The 12,331-nt window shown below is 36.0% G+C and overlaps 1 protein-coding gene across 16 annotated transcripts in view; it reads right to left on the reverse strand.

The window, feature by feature from the left end:
* The window catches only part of RBFOX1 (RNA binding fox-1 homolog 1), a gene marked incomplete at both ends in the record, with an annotated part of 262,864 nt that overhangs the window by 2,622 nt on the left and 247,911 nt on the right, over positions 1-12,331 (reverse strand). The window lies entirely within an intron of this gene.

The following is a 12,331-nucleotide window of genomic DNA, read 5'->3' on the forward strand; positions in this document are numbered from 1 at the left end:
TCCAGCAGATCAACACTCCCACCCAACTTGGTGTCGTCTGCAAACTTACTGAGAGTGCACTCTATCCCCCCATCCAGGTCATTGGTAAAGACATTAAACAGAACTGGCCCCAGTACTGAGCCCTGGGGAACACCACTCGTGACCAGCTGCCAACTGGATTTGACTCCATTCACCACAACTCTTTGGGCCCAGCCCTCCAGCCAGTTCTTTACCCAGCAAAGAGTACACCCTTCCAAGCCATGAGCTGCCAGCTTCTCCAGGAGAATGCTGTGGGACACAGTCTCAAAGGCTTTACTGAAGTCTAAGTACACAACATCCACAGCCTTTCCCGATGGGGTCACCTTGTCATAGAAGATCAGGTTGGTCAAGCAAGACCTGCTTTTCATAAACCCATGCTGGCTGGGCCTGATCACTTGGTTGTCTTATATGTGCTGCACAATGGCACTCAGGATTATATGTTCCATCACCTCCCCCGGCATCAAGGTCAGACTGACAGGTTTGTAATTCCTCAGGTCCTCCTTCTGGCTCTTCTTGTAGATGGGCATCACATTTGCCAACTTCCAGTCAACTGGGACCTCCCCAGTTAGCCAGGACTGGTGATAAATAATTGAAAGTGGCTTGGTGATCACCTCTGCCAGCTCCCTCAGTACCCTTGGATGGATCCCATCTGGCCCCATAGATTTGTGGGTGTCTAAGTGGTGTAGCAGATCACTAACCATTTCTTCTTGGATTATTTGGGCTTCATTTTGCTCCTCGTCCCTGTCTGCCAGCGCAGGGGGCTGGGTACCTGGAGCACAACTGGTCTGTTAAAGACTGAGGCAAAGAAGGCATTTAGTACTTCAGCTTTTCCCTCATCCTCTGTCACTATGTTTCCCTCCACATCTACCATACACATATTCAAAGCTTTGCTTCACAGTCTGAGTGCAGTTATTGCTGGAGAGATGCACATGTCAACTAGATACAGGTTGCACCGAATGTGTCTTAACAGTTTTCCGTAATGAAAGAACATCCATTTGATCTCAGGCGTCATATGTAACAACAAAAGCGATCTTGACATTATAGTCCTGTCTTGCATATGAGGGCTAATGTAGTAAACAATTTAAGTTTTAATAATATCTTAATATCTCTCAAAAAACAACATTATTTTTTAGCCTTATGTAACCAATAACCCCTGACTGATCTCATTCTGTGTAACTACCTTATTTTTCAGACACAAATACAAACTTCCTTTTTTTGAAAAGAGCACATTTGTCCTATTTTATTATCATGTATTTCCTCCTCCACAAGTGGAATGTGACTATCTGATTCCTAGATAATCAGCTGAGGGAAAGCTGAGAAAGGAATGTTTCCATGGCATATGTAATACTCCACCAACCACTACTGTGGGTCCTGGATACGACGTAGAGAAGACGTCCGAATTATCTGAACTAGACATTCCTACCTAACCAGGGACAACTTCAAGGAAGGAGCAGAAATTACCATAGATGAGATAGTCTTTAATTCTCCATTTCACTGCGCCAACATTTACAAGAGCATTAGGGACCAGTAAACCACCTCCTGGGGTAACCGTGCTACCTAAAAGCAAAAAGGTTCAGCACTGAAAAGGCAGAGACTTTATATAAATGTCTTTTACTCTCAGATCACGGCTAGGGTCACAGATTTGGAGAATTTACGTGCTTTTCCTTTTCCAAGGACATATATAACCACACATCTTGATGAAAAAGTAGAAAAAAAAGTTCAGTAAGTTTAAACTTCAAAGTGTACATTGTTTGATATTCCGTATTGTGAATAAGCCAGTTCTTTCTAGCAGCAGAGCCTGGCATTTTGAGCAAAAGTGAAGTCTACCTATGTTCTTATAAAGTATTCCATGGCAAAATCTGGATGTTTCACTACAAAGTACAGCCATATTTGCTGAATGCCTTCAGTTTTACTGTTCTGTTTACTCAGCAAATTCACCTTTCTATTAAGGGATAATTCATTGAAAAGGAGTTAATCTATTACAGCTACAAAAGTACCACAAGTTCATGAATGTGGGCTCTATATTTTACCTCACAGCTATGTTTACTTTAGATATGGGCAGAGACGACCTCATAGCTATCAAAGATATAAACGAATATCCAGAGGAAGCAGTATGTTGGGCAATCACCTTCTATCTCATGGTCTTAAATTCAGGATAATATGTGTAAAAGACTTGTATAAAACGTATTAGTTCCTCTTTCGCATCCAATATATTGATGAGTGAAGGGTGAAATATATGTATCAATTCAATTTAAATACTTGGTATCCATGAATACCTATCTTTGGAAATCATCCAAGGCAGTTAACAACAAAGAAAGCAGGCAGTTCCCACTAAAAAAAAATGACACTTGGTGGTCCTTTGAGTTGGAAAAAGGGCATAACGAGTTCTTTGAGCACATTTGACATTGACCCCATACTCTGGATCCTCTTTTGTTGGAAGAACTTCCATAAACCTCAGCCTTGGTAACCCTCCTCATTAGGATGCAAACATTATAATAGACTTTTTAAATGCTTGATTTTGATAGCAGCCATAACAGAACCTCATATGTCTTGTTCATCTACACCGAAGTCACGAAGACACCATATTTTCCTCTGTATGCCCATTTTTAATGTCTGAAAATCCATTTTATAAATCATTTTAATTCTCTCAAGTCAAATCTCATCCAAACAGCAAGTAAACATCTAGAAAGTGAAAATTATTAATTTAAAGCTACACTTTTTTGCAGCACTATGAATTTCCTTCATACCTCTAGTAACATAGAAGAGGAATTGCATGTACTATTATTATACATGCTTCAATGTCATGACTATTGTTTTTAAAGCAATGGAAATCAGGTTTTTTTGGTTGTGTTTAATTTTGTTTTGTTTTCCTCCCTTTTTTTTTTTTTGTTTGTGGTTTTGTTGTTTTGTTTGTTTGTGGTTTTTTGGTGTGGTGGTTTGTTTGGTTGGGTTTTTTTTACCAGTATTACTGCAGTACTGAACAAGGATTGTAAATTTAGTTCTTTAAGACTTAAATTCATTATGATCTAGTGTAAACCATTAACCACACCGGGACTTACTCTGTGAGCCTTTTTTCCCCCAGTGCTCTGATCCATTCCCTGCTGTGGGGCTGCATTTTGGCTCCATCCTGTTCCTGCAGGATCCTTCACTATATCACAGTGCCCCACAAAACCAAGAAGTCTAATGGGTCACCTGTGGCAGGGGATTAAGTGGTCTCAAGGCAAGGGCCACTTGTAAGGAAGGAACAACCCCAAATACAGAGTGCTCAGGCTTTATGAAATTATTAGTATATATTACCCCAGCTACTGAAGTAACTAGCAAGTTTAAAACACTGATGTAATAAAACATGTTGCTAACAGTATTACAGAAATATTTTACAGAAATCTGGACACTAAGAGGAAAATATGGATGAACAAACAGATTAAGCAATTTCAAAAGAAAGAAAAAAGTTACTGTTTCAACCCAGTATTTACTTATGAGTATGTTCTTATTACTCTTTTGCCAAAATAGTAATAACTTACTGTCAATGCTTTACATTACTTTTTCATTCTACTGTGTAAACCAGGTTTCTTACTTAAAATGGAAAAGTTGTGAAGTAATACTAATGTAAAAACTGAATCTTGGCTCCTTACAAAGAATGTTGCACATTTATATTATGATAATGCTGAAGCTTGTACTGTGATATTAACATTACGATATTTCAGAATTAGCAATGCTTATATTCTTGTTAAAATAAGAAAGACCTCTTCCTTTTCTTTTATGGGACATTGAAATTCCACTTAAACAAATGTAAACATAAAATAAAATGTAAAAATAATTATTCCAAAATCCTCTGTAAGAGAAAAGAAAATGTATCAAGTCAATTGCAAAATTCCCATTCTTGCACCCTCTTAAATACACTTGACATATGTAAGCACAAACGTGGAAGAATGTATTTCCAAAGGGAAGTGAATACATGCTCAGACATCATCTGGGGGAAAAATAACAAACCCAGCACTGAAATTCCTCTGTGATGAAAAGACCTTTTTTTTTTCCCCTCCTCAGGGTGACCTCTACCTTCAGAATATGATGGTTTTATTATGATTAATAAATTTCATTTCCACAGAGGAAAGGAACAGTGTCAGCTTAAACTTAAAGCACGTGGGTTTCTTTTTAAATGCTAATTTTAAAACACGCCCTTGCATGACACCAAATTTAGAAGCTCAGAAGGTTAGCAGAATAGATTTTGATTTCCATGCTGAAAATAGTAATAAGGATTTAAACTATATTGTGACACTGAAAATCAGTAAGCTAGTTCAGTTATATAGTCATTGGTTCATTTATTCACTATTATGCCAGCATGCTTATTTCTCATTAAAACCAGTGGCATTTAAATGCTTTGGATAATTTGCACCGGAAATAATCATTCTAGGTAAACAATTTACTAAAATTTAGGACATGCAAATGGTAAAGTATTTTGAATAAATTAATAGTCAATGCGATTGTCTGTGTTTCACAGAACATTAAATCAATGTATCAAAACCAATATGTGCACTCACAAATTCTTGTCTAAGAAAACGTCTGATGAACAGTTTTGGTGCACCGCTAATTAGAACAAATTCCACAATTTTCCAGTATATCTGGAACAAGCATTCAGGACATAACAGGGAAAAAAAATGTTACCATACTGGCACTGGTTGTGAAGTAGCTGGACTAACACCTTTCTGGGTAATCATGGAGGAAAAAATCAGTGTAGCCAGGCTAACATCTGTAAAAGTAACTATAAATTATCCACCAAAGCTCAGTGTATTTTAAATTCTTCTTTACTCATTCTATATCTCAATTTCTTCAATCATTTTCAGTACAGGGTTTAAAATTGCTAAAATACTACATAAAGGGACAATTTGTTATCCACTGCACAAATAATAAAAGGAGAATTAAAAATCGTAATTGGTTGTGAGATTTATTTTAGTAGGGCCTTTGAAATTGAATCTCTCTTCTTAAATCATCGGTAGTAGGTATTGCTGAAGTCTCTAAAAACAGGGAAAGTATGTGCCTTTCTTTGTAGTTACCATTTGAGGTTTTTATATTCTTTGGTACTATGTCTGTATTTCCATACCCATCTAGGAAAGACAATGGAAGGTCCTTAATAATATACATACTATAGGGTTTAATAGTAACATTAATAAGGAAAAATTCACATTATGAAGTATGAACCAAGTTAACATATTTCCCTCAAGTGATTTGAGAACTGCAGGAGAATTTTAAACATTATTTTATTGTTTATGAATTTGATGCACATATCTTTCTGATCACTATCATTTACCCCCATTTTTAAAGTCAACATATTGCCAGAAGGATTATAGAAAATGATGAATCTGTTTAAAGAAACACAAAAGTGAAGATAAAAACCTGGTATTACCTAAGCTAAATCTAACACTGATATAATCCCCCATTACTTGCCATATTACAAAGTATATGTATCGCTCGTATTTCTAACTTTTCCACAAAATTATCCATACTTTACTAGCTTTGATTAAAACTGAATAACAGTGTGATAAAACTGCTGCTTCTTCAGACCAATATTCATTGAATCTTCAACCAGAGTAATCTCAATTTACTGAAATTCTCGTACTGACAATTATTACTAAATTTCACAAAGAGGCAATTGAACAGGCGAGATGTGGCCAAGCAGGAGAAGGTAGGGGGTCATGCCCTGTGCTTTGGTTCCTGCCCTACTTGTTGCCCAGGCGGGTTGTACTGGTGTAGGATGTGCCGCTTGCTGGTGGCAGGTGCCATAGAAAGAAGCCGCATCTCTCCCTGACACATCTTAATGCAGAATTGCAATGAAGTTTTAGACAAAGATGTGAAGATTTTAGTAAAAAATTGGAATACAAGAAAAACAAGGGTTACCTGGCCTTATCCAGATAAATAATTTCAGTAACTACCATCTTACTCTTTCTCTTGGTCACATAACTACAGTGACATCAAGATAACTGACATGAGCAGCAGAGCTTCGTACGTGCACCTCTTACACCACATTGCTGAGCATTTTTTTAACCTCAATGGGCCAACACTGTGCATCAATGGTAGTCCTTTAACTTCAATTCTTCACTACAGTAGGATGGTATCTGCTTACCATGCTCAAAGCATGTGCAACCGATCAGTTTATTTAATTTTGGATGTTATCACCAGGCAACTTCAGGCACTCCAGTCACTTGAATGAGCAATGAGTTTCTCTGTGTATCTCAGAAGGCAATGATGAAAGTCATCTATTCTAAGTTTTTACTTACGACCAAGGAAAATTATTGAAATCCGCTGATAAATCTTCTAGTCATTTTCCTTGATTGTAACAGTTAAGAATGCTAAAATCCTCTATGCAACGTTTTAAATGAACAATATCAAACACTAAGATCATTCTACAAGGGAGAACCCATAAAATATATTGTTGCATATAATTTTCCATGACTGACAGCGCTTTACAGATTTGTGATGTGGAGCAGAGAAAGAATTGGGAAGATGTAGTAGAGACCGACAGCACAATTAAATGCTAAAACTTCAAGGTATACTGCAGTGCGGAACTGCTGTATACCTTCAACACCATGAGGGATTTCCTTTTAGTATAGAATTAATATTCCTAGGTTTTCACAGAGATGAAGAAACTTGACCACAGTCTGCAACAGGGATAGGGCAATAATAAAAGATTTCCATGTAGGGATCTTTGTAAACACGTTACTGATGAAGTACTAAAAGCAATCTTCACTTTTTCCTGCAGGTTGGAGAAAGAAGTAACTTGAGAAGCCTATTCAGAATTTTGTAAATGCAGAGAATATTTTCAACTTCTTGACTGTTTACTTATTTATGTCACATTTGAATTTGGCCAGTAAATATTCCTTGCTAATTGATGGATATGTTTTGCAGAAATTTTGGTCACTGATGCTCAGACTTGATTTTAATTTTTGTTCCCATATGTCAACCTGTAGCTACAGCCATCCAAAGCTGAGCTGCCAACTTGTTAAACTTTTAAATAAATATGATTGATGTTGGTTCATTTGCAGAAATGTGCAAGTGCAACAAGCAGCAGCACAGGTGATGTCCCTTCTGACCTGATGCTGAATAACTGCCATGGAAAAATCCAAGAACAGATCCCAGCTTAAAAGCTTTGTCTCAAGTTTCCATCTTGCTGTCTGGATTGACACATTTGATGCCCAGTTAAGCATCTAACGTAATTCTATACTACTAACACCACCCTTCTGTATAATTTCTATCCAAGAAAGTAGGAATTTATATAAATCTCAATAAAAAAGCCACTGGGGAAACTGGGGCTTGCCATCAGGTGACACGTAGAACCAGCTGTATTACAGTGAAAACCAAGTATTTATTTTATCTGTATAGCATTTTCCTGTTACTACTGCAGTTATATTTTGGGGCAGTAAACCTTGAATAAATTCTTATCTATTTCAATAATAAATACACTGGGTACTTCATTTATTAAATTTTAAAACAGTCTTTTGTGCTTTTGTGTAAGGTTCTGTAGTATGCAGACATATTATTTTAAAATATTTTAAATGCATTATGATAATCTCAGGATATTGAAATTGAATCTTTGTTTATCTAATGTACTTGTATATAACAATACATACATGCACACACACAAACCACCTTTCGTGTGTACGATTTTCAGTATATCAGAGAAAAAAACAAATTCTGGATGCTTCATTAAAAAAACAGCACAGAAGATGCACACATACGCACTTGTTGAGGGCAAACACAGATTATTCACTATTTCTGTTATCAAAGGAGCTTCACATTGCAAATCCCCCATTTACAAATCACAGAACCTCAGCTTTACTTAATCTTGTCATGTTGTCACATTTGACTAGCCATGCGAACTGACCTAGAACTGTAAGCACCGGGAAGGCAAGCTGTCAAAGAGATAATGACAAAGATGCCAAAAAGGGGCTGCCAGTGTTTGCACTGGGTGAGAAAAAGGAATTGATCAAACTTCATGAAAGTAGAACAGAGGGTAATCATTAACTGTTTACTGATTTTTATCAAGTGATCCAACAGCTGAACATCTTTACCACACAACTACCAAGAGCAGTAAAGGCTGTAACAAATGGAATTCCATAAGCAACTATTTACAGCAGCAATAAATGCAAGTTTAAACTGCCAACATAAAAGACACTTGAATTTATAGAAGTAGTTTAATAAAGTGCATTAGTACAACATTTCCTAGTCTTTCCAGAGCAAAAACTTCAGTATCTGCTATTTTTCACAGTGAAAAGCAGTACAGCCTTAAATAAATACTAGCACAAACACCTTACAGATGCTCCTTCATCTTAATTTTTTATTTTATCTGATTAGTGGAAGAGCATAACATAATAATAAAAGCATCTCATAGAAAACGGTTATTTTCCCACTCAAATCGATGCAGAAAATGAAGTCAAACCCATAGGCAGAAATACTAGAGGGCAAGAACCTCTCACATCTGAACATATGTCTTTACACAGTGATTCAAAAAGGCTGAAACCGCATTTTTCCAAAGCAGTTTGGATTATAAGTGCTTCTTGGAAATTCCTTTGAAATGATACCTTGAAAGAGAACAATCTGATCAATATCTCCCACCAGATGTGAAGAAGTCAATGAGATGTATGCAAGCATGAATGGCAAAATTTGCACCATCTACAGTTATTTATGTGCCATCGCAGAGGTACGCCACAACAGGCAGCTTAACCATTCCAAGCACTTTGTCCAATATTTGCTTTTAAATAAGTATCTCCATATTTGCTATTGTTTCATGAATTAACTTTGTAATAGTGTTAGTGTTGACAGGTTAATAACAGTGTACAGGAAAATTGCAATGACTTGAGCAATTGCATTGGCTAAAAATTGCTGATATTCTGTTTGAACTATTTCAATAGCACAAACTCCAGTGTTTGATGCTTTAAGCTGCCTGCTTTTGTGAGACATTTTTTCCTAGAGTTATAAAATTAAACCTTTCAGAATGTTTAATCTGTTTTGGAGACTGTATCTTTCTCCAAATGGAGGTCAATAACTTAATCTAGGACTGTCAACTTCTAAAGCTTTATAATGCATTTCTTTTGCACACAAACACACACACAATCCTGCCTCCTGGGGATGATTCTGCTCAAATATGTAAATAAATACAGTCACAATTGGACAGATGTTATAACCACTTCCACCATACTTCATTCCAAATTCAGGTTTATATATACCCTTGCATTTCCCTCTGTTATTTCAAAATCATAAACTGCATATACACTTGGGAGAAAAATAATACCAGGCATGCAGCTGCACTGGAATTTATTATTTGTAGATGGAAGTCACATAACAGTTAAAAACTGAAGGAAGAAAGAAAGAGTGATATAAATACAGAATAATGATCCTGCCCCATTTTTACACAAAAATCATAAAATGCAATAGGCAGATACATCCTAGAATGCACTTGGAAACATACTACAAAATATTTTTTTCTTTACAAACCATGAATTTTGATCTTACAAAACCTACAAGAAAAACAATATGGGGCACTGGTTTGAAAAATTCATTAAAATGCTAAAGGTTTGAAATGAACAGTGTTTGGTAACCAACATGAAAATAAACCATGGGTTTATTTTGGTCCTCATTCTGATTTATTAGGAGCCTGACAGGGCAATGTGCCCATTGCCCCCATCAGCCAGGAACCTCAAGATTAATCCTCTCCTACACACCCATTGTCAGACAGTTGCTAGAGCAAGGTCTTCAGAGATCCTTGTTAAAATCCCGTCATAAAACTGACAGAAGGTTTCAGAGAGTTTCCCTCCCTCTGTTCTAGTTCAGGTCTGTTTGCAGACTCTTTAATCACGCCTGCCAGAGAAGATCTATCCCAGAAGCACAGAACTTCTCTTCTGAAGAGTAATTATTTTTAGCTTCAGAATGCACTGGATGCAATCAAGAGTGAAATATTTCTAAATTTCCCAAGGAAGGTTTCCTCTGTCAGATATTTGAATAGGTTTTCTTTATATAACGTGCACACAAGAACAGATACACATACATAACAGAAATGCGTATGGACACACTATCCATTCATTAACACATTCAGTTATTCCTAAATTACAAAAAATGTCACGTGGCTGATGGCTAAGTATCCTCTGGCAGGAAAGAGAAAGCATTTGGAAGGGAAGAGTGAATATTACCAGCAGAATCACCCACGAGCTCCCATTTTATTTGATTATAAAGCTCTAATAAAAAGTTTACTTTTTTAATTACTATTTGAAATCTACAAACACACGCATTCTTTACATTGAGACAATACAAACAGACATATACTCACATTTCAAACATTGAGCATGTATTCAGTATCTTCACTTTATATCAATTTTACAAACAGCTGAATTGCAGTAATTTAGTTTAGGAGCACTAAAAAAAAGCACTATAAAATTGTAGGTGTTTTGCATGCACCTGAAAAACCACAGGAAGGTTAGCTTCGGTTCTAAAAGTTTATGTATCTCTATATATGCTCCATGTATTAAAACACAAAACATTAGATAATAAATGAGTTGAAAGTCAACTTACACACTTGAAAGACCAAATGCAACTTTGGCAGCACGTACCACAGTCATACGGGCCGGAAAATTATTTTTTTATAAAGCCAAAAGTCATTTAACGTGTATGGCTAAAACTTAGGTATTCAAGAAACAAGATACAGGCTTGCATTAGAGTTCTACTTCAGATCGTATTACCAAAAAAGCACCTACAGTCACTTATGATGGATATGTTTATGATGTGGTCAAAAGCATACCTAACAAAAATACCTTATTGTTGAATCAACTCAACAGAGGTAATCAATTGGTAAACTGAAAAGTTTTAATAAATATACACAGAGATCTATTTTAATCTGTGTAAAGTTCACTGAATTTACTGATAAACAAGAGCACTCTATTTTTGACCGGAATTCCAAAGTAGTGATATACAGAATATGTATAATATAGTCTTGGACATGTAACTGAGCTGAGAGGAAAAAACAAGTTTTTATAATAAAAATTATTATTGCTTAGAAGGCTTCATTCTGCAAAACAGGAAGTAATTTCCATGACAAGAAAAATATTAAAGACTGCACGTCTATCTCTAGTTTAAAAATTGCTCAAATAATGATTTTTATTCTTATTTGGCAAGGCCTAGACTTACAAATTAGTAGCCTCCCTGCTACAGCTCACTCCAATCTGAAGCTGAGCAGGAAGCACAAGTGAAACAATGAAAGATAAATCCAAGTCTACTGAGATCAGGAAAGTGTCAAATGTTGACTTCTCCAAATGTATTCTCTTAATGATTTAGGACTTTGAAAAATCTGTTAAATCAGGTTTTGTTACAGAAGAACTTTTCAGATTACCATGAAAAATGCTATAGTTAGCATACAGGTTATTACAATTTTTGCATATTTTGGCTTTAGCTATGATCTTCTTTTTCATAAAGAAATGTTCTTTATTTGTTTATATGTAGGTCACTATGGCATAAACAGAAAGCTCTTCACCTTTCATTTATTTCTGCTAATGTAAAACTATAAATAAACACTTCTTAATACCAACATTTTGTGTCACATGATATATCCTTTCATCCTTCACGACAAACAGCATCTACGAACTCAGCAGATTTTTGCATACCGTTACTGGCAGAATATGCCCCAGCACTGTTACTATTTCTTTGGGCTTTTGCTTTCTTATGCAGTGACATAATACCATCCTTACCTGAATTAAGACTAAGGCTGTTCAAACTCTTGCTTAAACGAGAGAAAATCCCTTGACATGTTCAATATAATTATAAATTACTATTAACTTTCACAAGCATTGCTCATTCTTCTGTACCCACATCTTACAACATGATAGTATAGTAGCAGAGCAGCTAAGACTTTTTACTTACTAGCGAGCGATCCTCTGAAGACACAGACCCTCTCTCCCACTATCTTATCCATAGGATAGACTTTGTGAGTGCTTTAGGGTCTGCAGTACCCTTGCGGGCAATATTTGCCCCCAAAGAGTTGAAAATTATAAAATCTATAGCACTTACAATGTCCTACACACATCTAAGCCTTTATTCTTTTCATTAGTTCTGGCTGTTTTGGCTTTTTAAAAGTCACAATCTTTATCATACTACACAGTAAGTAGGTTTAACATATCCTTACTTTCTAGGCCATATGATATTTAAACCGGAAATAAAACACCAAAGTCAGCAAAATAACCTGTCTTTTATATGACAGAACCTATAAGCTCAAGCTATAAATTAATTAAACTGTTTCAAAGATTTATACTATGGACTTTCCTATGCTTTCTCTTAC

Source organism: Nesoenas mayeri, assembly GCF_963082525.1.
Source record: "Nesoenas mayeri genome assembly, chromosome: 15".
Classification (NCBI taxonomy): Eukaryota; Metazoa; Chordata; class Aves; order Columbiformes; family Columbidae; genus Nesoenas; species Nesoenas mayeri.